The sequence below is a fragment of the Panulirus ornatus genome, chromosome 20 (genome assembly GCF_036320965.1).
Source record: "Panulirus ornatus isolate Po-2019 chromosome 20, ASM3632096v1, whole genome shotgun sequence".
In the NCBI taxonomy this organism is placed as follows: Eukaryota; Metazoa; Arthropoda; class Malacostraca; order Decapoda; family Palinuridae; genus Panulirus; species Panulirus ornatus.
The window spans coordinates 54538815-54546908 of record NC_092243.1 but is presented as its reverse complement, the minus strand read 5'-3'; the positions used below and the strand labels follow the sequence as shown (position 1 = coordinate 54546908).

At 42.3% G+C, this 8094-nt stretch overlaps 1 long non-coding RNA gene across 1 annotated transcript; it reads right to left on the bottom strand.

The window, feature by feature from the left end:
* Positions 1 to 2668: 2668 nt before the first annotated feature.
* LOC139756008 (uncharacterized) lies at positions 2669 to 7764 on the bottom strand. Its single transcript, XR_011714242.1, has 3 exons — positions 7750 to 7764; positions 5098 to 5474; positions 2669 to 3179 (listed from the first exon to the last, which is right to left on the bottom strand). It is a non-coding gene; the product is annotated as an uncharacterized lncRNA (long non-coding RNA).
* Positions 7765 to 8094: the final 330 nt, after the last annotated feature.

Here is an 8094-nt window from a genome sequence, read left to right as displayed (position 1 = left end):
AGATAGAGTTTTGAGGAGGAGGGTGGATGTGCTGGAAATGAGATGTTTGAGGACAATATGTGGTGTGAGGTGGTTTGATCGAGTAAGCAATAATAAGGAAAGAGAGATGTGTGGTAATAAAAAGAGTATGGCTGAGAGAGCAGAAGAGGGTGTTTTGAAATGGTTTGGTCACATGGAGAGAATGAGTGAGGAAGATTGACAAAGAGGATATATGTGTCAGAGGTGGAGGGAACGAGAAGTGGGAGGCCAAATTGGAGGTGGAAAGATGGAGTGAAAAAAATTTTGAGTGATCGGGGCCTGAACGTGCAGGAGGGTGAAAGGCGTGCAAGGAATAGAATGAATTGGAACGATGTGGTATACCGGGGTCGACGTGCTGTCAATGGATTGAACCAGGGCATGTGAAGCGTCTGGGGTAAACCATGGAAAGTTCTGTGGGGCCTGGATGTGGAAAGGGAGCTGTGGTTTCGGTGCATTATAACATGACAGCTAGAGACTGAGTGTGAACGAATGTGGCCTTTGTTTTATTTTCCTAGTGCTACCTCGCGCACATGAGAGGGGAGGGGGTTGTTATTTCATGTGTGGCGGGGTGGCGATGGGAATGAATAAAGGCAGACCGTATGAATTATGTACATGTGTATGTATGTATATGTCTGTGTGTGTATATACATATGTTTACGTTGAGATGTATAGGTATGTATATTTGCGTATGTGGACGTGTATGTATATACATGTGTATGTGGGTGGGTTGGGCCATTCTTTCGTCTGTTTCCTTGCGCTACCTCGCTAACGCGGGGGACAGCGACAAAGCAAAGTAAATGAATATATATATATATATATATATATATATATATATATATATATATATATATATATATATATATATATATATATATTGCGTTAATGGGATGGTCTTGATTAGGGTCTTACTTGCCCATGACGTCTCAGGCAACATTAAAAAAAAAAAAGATGTTAGGAGTGCGCTTGAGTTTCAGAGAGGTCAGAGGAAGATCAAGATATGGGGACCCACAAACGTAAAACTCCCACCCCACACTATGAATAGGTAATCACACACACACACACACACACACACACACACACACACACCACTGTGGTGCAGTGGTTCATCGCCACAGGCCATGAATCACCACGGACCACTGGCCCGCATGGGTTCAAATCTTGGGCGTGGAAGTTGGCTCACACCCAATCCAGATGCTCATCCCTTACGCGGAGCTTGTCGCTAAATGGGTACGTGGCTTCGGCTGGGTTGAGTGCATACATGCGTACATAGGAATGTACAAGGTTAAGAGACGGGGCAACACAAGAATAAAACTCTCCCCATTACACATAGATAGTAATCACGCGCGCGCACACACACACACACACACACACACACACACACGCACACACACACGAAAAATACACAAATATTGTTTGCTCTTTTGACAAACTTTCAGTGGAACAATTCTTCACACTGTGGAACCACACATACATATTTTCAGAAATTCATCATGAAATGTGACGGTCGACTAAGAAATGTTAAAAACCTGCGGTAAATATCTCTTGCTTGTGACCAATTGCGGGAATGGAACATACGGAGTATATCTTTCAATATCTAGAAACCCACACTAGAACAATCACTTCAATGTTAGGGTTGTCTTTTATTGCAAATAACACTTCAAATTTTCCTCCCTATCTTCCTGTTATAGAATTTTCAGACTATACAATGAACGTTTTCTAAAAGATTATGGATCTGCCTATTTCTCTTCACGTATGGTGTCAGAAACATCCTCTGTTTTCCTGTTACTGACCGATGGAAATGGAATCTGATCCAATGCTGGAGAATTCAGTCACGTCGCCTACTCAGTGAGATGGAACTGGAAACCTACCATGATGTTTTCTTTTGTGAACCTGATAAATATCTACATCTCTTTACCTTTCTATCATCTTTGATTTCAATCCCAGCTCAGGTAGGGATGGATCCGGCAAAGACAAGTTTCTGAAATCACTCATACGCTTCATCAACTCGAACCCATTGTCTTACTCTTACATCCTTAAAAAAAAGTGTTACTTGGGTAATATCTATAATTTGAACAGAAAATTGATTCACACCACCTCCGTACACACACACACACACACACACACACACACACACAGACAAAAAAAAAAAGGTACATTTGCATCCGATTTCTAATCGTACCTGAGATATCATCTTGAATATCCCTATGTCCTGAGTACTTATCTCTTTGTATCTAGCCATCTCCTCTGACGTATACTTCTCCTCAGTGTGCACACACGTTTAACTGCTACATAGATACATTGCTATGTATGATTTTGACCCACCTGTCAGATGCCATTCGTTTTACATAGCCATAGCAACCTTAAAAGGTTTTCATCCAAGCGCTTATCTGATGATTTCTTCACAGTCACATACCATGTCTTTAGGAGACACTTGAGATAGTTTGCAAAAACAACGTCTTGTACAAGGCATCATCTGTTTCATATGGTATGTTCTTTTTCCCGTTGTGATGTAACTTAGTTTCAATATAATGATTCTGTTACATTAATGCATGTTATATTCCAGTTGATTCAGCAACTGATTTGGGTCAAGTGGAATATAAGATCATTTTAGAAATACATTTATTTTTAGGTCACAGAAAACTGAAAAGGATCTTTTTATATCATATATTTTCAAAGTAAGGATCTAAGGAATGTTAGCGGTACACTCACACATGCCACATACAACAGGGGAAGCAGTGACTTTCATGCCCTAGCATCCAGCTGGTGGTGATGTGGTCGAAGAACGTAGGAAGCTGAGGATCTGTGCCTTCCTCCACTTGACAGGAATAATAAAGATGTGATTCGTCGAGAAGAATATCCAGGAAAATCCGTGGCAATCTTCTTTTGAATGGTATGCTTGCTTTGCCGTCACCAGTTGAAAAGGGCCTCACACTTTCGAAGGACCTAGCCATCAGAGGCAGTCTCTATCGACCGTAGCCATACCCCTTTCTGTGGCCATGATAGCCGTGGTGGCCATGACTCACGTACACAGGCCTATGGACAACATGGACCCTTGGACGATAAAACTTCTTCAACTTCTTGAAAAAGAAAGGATCCGGTTCGCCACTGACGGAGCTGAAGACAGCTGACAGCACCAGTAGGAGGGACAGCACCAACGCTACCTAGGTGAAGAGGGACGTGTAACGATTAGTTAAAGAATACATTGGCCCGGGTCTTCTTCTCGTAGGAGCAGGGAGATGGGGAGAGATATCCGTTTGCACACAAAACACACATGAAGGAGCATTGTTACCGTACCGTGAATTAATGCGTGTTTCCAATATGTGTCCATTACCATACACTGAAATGATGCATTGATCTAATCTGCAACCCTTTACCTAATGTGAAACAATGTGTATTCCAATATGTCGTAATCACTGCAAACTAATGTGTAAATCTAACATGCAGTCCTTTACATATCGTGAAATTATTTGTAATTCCAATATACATCCATTACTATATGCAACCCTTCTACATAATGTGAAATAATATCTCATTCTAATATGTATCCATTACTATATCCTAAAACCATGTACAAATCTAATGTGTAAACGTTAATATATTCTTAAAATATGTAATTCTAATATGTATCCATTACTGCATCCTGAAGTCATATATAAATCTAGTGTGGAACCCGTTAGCATTTTGTAAAATGATATGTAATTCCGATATGTATCCATTTACCTAGAATTGTCCTTGAGCACCTTTTGTTAAAAACATCCTAGAGCTACTCCAGGACCCCTTTTCCAGGAGTTCCTGCAGCTCCACCAGCAGGGCAATGATGGAACTCCTTCGGAGTGAGAAGTCCTCTGGCTAGACTTCACTCCTAGTGGCACAGCCTCGTCAAAAGTGACTCTACACGCACAGGCGTTACCTCAAGGCGGTGGTGGCACCAATGTTGACAAATTTATACAGACGAAATCTTGGCTTATTTGTTACACTGTCAGTCACTGTCATCAGCCATTACTTAGGGAACAACAGACCTGCAATTCACAGGCCTTGAATATCATTCAGCTTTACGAAAAGCAAGGAGCGGTGGAGAACAGCTTATAGAATTCGTTCATTAGTACTAAAGAAGGTGAGGAGGTGACTCAGCGGCAATGAGCGGAGGCGTCATGTGCCCGGCAGACCGTGGTACGATGGGCAGGTACGCGAGACTGCTGTGGGGTCTGTGGCGCCTCTGTCATCTTTATTGCATCAGCTGCCACCTGTTAGCTCCTGGTGTCATCATCCACTGTCATCATCCACTGATGTTACCATACAGTTCCATAGTTCCCTTAGCCTGACACACATACACATAGGAAACGTCGTGTTTTCTACATCATAATTTGTTCTAGGCTTTTGGGAATTCTCGAACCTTTGCTGTGGTTCAGAACTTAGTAGACTTTGTCATACAGGAGCAATACAGGAGGTTGAAAGTTAGAGAGTAAATATCTCTATCAACGACAGAGGAAACTGCGGTACGTCCTGAGCTCACACAAAGGGACACTGTGACATCCTCGCGCCACTAGGACAAGTGGCGACTGTACTGTACTGTGACAAGAACCTTCTAGTGATGTTGCTCTTCCTATGAGGTTCATCAGTATGATCTCCGTCTTGTGGTTAGGAGTGACAGAGGTTATACCCATGTGCCAGTCAGTGATATAATTGTACTTTAACCACTGCACATCAAGGTCCATGAACGTAAAGAAAGTTTCGTATAATGAAGGTGCGTGGTAAGAATGCCAATTCCATTTGCTGTTAAGAATATTTGTTGTTGCTAAAAAAAAAAGAAGAAGAAACAAAATGCGTCATGCCTGCGTTATTCGGGGATTTGAACGATAACTTTTCAATGTCTTACATTCTTTTTTTTTTTTTTTTGATAGATTTTGGAAATCAACTGCTCATTAGAACTTGCTATAGAATAGTACTTATACTATAGATACCACAAGGAATCCTAACTACACCATAATATCTTTAAGTAAGATGATTGTTGTTTTCATGACCGTATGATGATCTAAGGGTAAACTGTACAAGAATAAGTCCTGCACAAAAAATACTTACGAGCTTCATCTTGGAGACTTCTTGCTGCTGCCTGAAGTAGGTCTGAGCTCAAGCTAACCTGTACCACTCGTCCCAACTGGAGCTCCTTCATTTATACTGTCAACCTGCAGGGGGTGCCGCTTTGGGATTTTCAGCCTCGGCCATAGGTTCACCTGGAATTATCGACCTTCGGACTCTGGCCGTAACTCCCTAACAGACAAACACACGGCGCATGGCGTCATCTGCTATACAAAGGGAGGCGGGAAGTTACTGGGGAAATTCCAGTGTGGGTTTCAAGACGCATGGTAGGCGACGCTTACGTATAGCTGGCGATCGAGTGTCAGACGACGATATATAACGTAGAACAGGTGGGGTAGTCTGTGGCTCCATGTCAGGAACTGTTAACATGATATCAAGGATGCAAGACCTATTAGAAGTTTATTCATTGATAGATTAACTCATGTACTGCAGCATGCACACATAAACATAAACACACACACACACACACACACACACACACACACACACACATATATATATATATATATATATATATATATATATATATATATATATATATATATATATATATGTGTGTGTGTGTGTGTGTGTGTGTATACATATACATACATATATATATATATATATATATATATATATATATATATATATATATATATATATATATATATATATATATATAGTTGATTACTTGTAATTACTGATATGTACGGTACTGGTAGGGAGTTTTCACATCATAGGAGTTTCACATCATTGTTTGAACTAAATGTACATATGCTTTTTAAATTTTGTTATGCTTTCTGTATTCACTCGTGTGTGTGTGTGTGTGTGTGTGTGTGTGTGTGTGTGTGTGTGTGTGACTACAGTCTTGTGACATCATACCTATACCTTCCATCTGCTATCTTGTCAAGGTAAGTACCACGGTAATTGTGTATGTAATCCATACCACCAAGGTAGACCTGTAGTATTGGTATTCCCAGGAAGATAGACAGTAGTAGAGATCTACTTCACATGGGTGCCACATGACCGGCTGTCTGTGTGTACCTATGTCCAAACGTAGGATGAATATGAGTGGGTAGTAGGTGGGAGGGGCAATGGTGGTAAGGAAGGGGTGGGTGGTCGGGAGGTGGTGGTTAGGGAATGTCAAGGAGGGGATCTGGAGGGAGTGACGTTCCGGTGGGAGGGAGGGAGTCTGGGGTAACGGGATAATAATGGGAGAGGAGGAGGAGGAGGGGCAGAGAAGGTACCTTTGCAGGAAGGAGATGAGCAAAATAAGGAGGAGGAGGAGGAGGAGGAGAGTTTTTGAGCCGAATGGAGGTACCTAAAGGGAAGAGAATGCGATACGTGAAGGGGAAGGAAAGGGGTGATATAGCAGGAGGGAGATGAAATGATGGAAGTGGGAGTGCCCAGAGGAGTAAGACGTTAGGATGGAAGGTAACAGCAGAAATGTTAAGAAGAGGTACGGTGGGATGGAAGGGCAGGTTACAGATGAAGGGGTGGGAACGTAGGCTGGGAAAGGAAGGGAAGGAGGAGATTGTAAAGAAGCGAGCAGAGGAATGAAAAAGGAATGGAGAGAGAAGAGGAGAAGGCTAGTAAGAGTAGAGATGAAGGAATGGAATGATGAAGAGGAGGAGGAAAAGGAGAAAGAAGTATTCTATAGAAAGACTTGAAGAAAATGGAGGATAAGACGGGAGGAGGCAGGGAGGAATGATGTAGATAGTCGTGGGAGGGATAGAGGTAGGTAGCTGTTTGAGGGAGTGAGGTACATAGCTGTGGGAGGAAGTGAGGTAGATAGCTGTTGGAGAGAGAGTTGTTGGACAGAGAGAGGTAGATAACAGTGGGAGGGAGAGGTGGATGAGCGTACAGGATTGTAGCGGAGAAACGTCATCCAGGCCAAGAAGCAGGGAAACGATGACACCTGAAAATATACTACCAGTCTCACAATCCTCATCAGAGCAAGCACACCACCAGCCTCACAATCCTCATCAAAACAAACACACCAATAGCCTCACAATCCTCATCAAAACAAACACACCAATAGCCTCACAATCCTCATCAAAACAAACACACCAATAGCCTCACAATCCTCATCAAAACAAACACACCACCCGCCTCACAATCCTCATCAGACTAAGTGCACCACCAGCCTCACAATCCACATCAAACCAAGTAAACTACATGATCAATTCTTAATCAAGACAAATTCCAGCCTTAAAAGAGGCTGAAAAGAGATGAGAGAACATAATGAGGAGTGAACCATTACCATTCCCTGTGAAAAGAGAAACTTGAGACGTTCTCAACATGCTACAACTCTTCCTTGTGTCTTGCCACTTTCTTAAGCTTCATATGAGTGAAGATCTATTGTCTGGTGTGTATGTAGGAGTCCATGTGTTTGTCTGTGCATGATGATATGTGTATGTGATTAAGATTTAAATATCTCTTTTTTTTTACTATTTGTATGCTACGGAGAAAGAATCTTTACTCTTGTTGCCCCCATTTCTTAACCTTGTATATATAGGTATCACGTCTTTACTCCTGTTTATGTATGGACACACACACACACACACACACACACACACACACACGCGCACACACACACACACACACACACACACACACACACACCAGCTTTAGCCAAATCTCACGACTAACCTTGAGGGGAGGGTAAACACCTGGGTTGGGTGTGAATCAATTGGCACACTAGGGATATGACACATTACGGGTCCTACCCCGGGCCGGCCCGTGCTGACTCATGGTGAGTAAAGCCATCCACTTCACCACGTATTTAGAACCTTGAGGTCTGTGGCCAGGTTACCATTCTCTCTTCATCTCTTCCAAGGCGTTGAAATTTGTAGTCTGTAGCCTCTCATACTACGAGCTCAGCTCTCACATTCTTTTGCGTTAAGGACTTCAAACACACACACAAGAATCCACATCAAGGCCGGGTCTTAACTGAGATACAGAAAGCTTTATGAAAGGGGAGGAAAAGAGGAGACA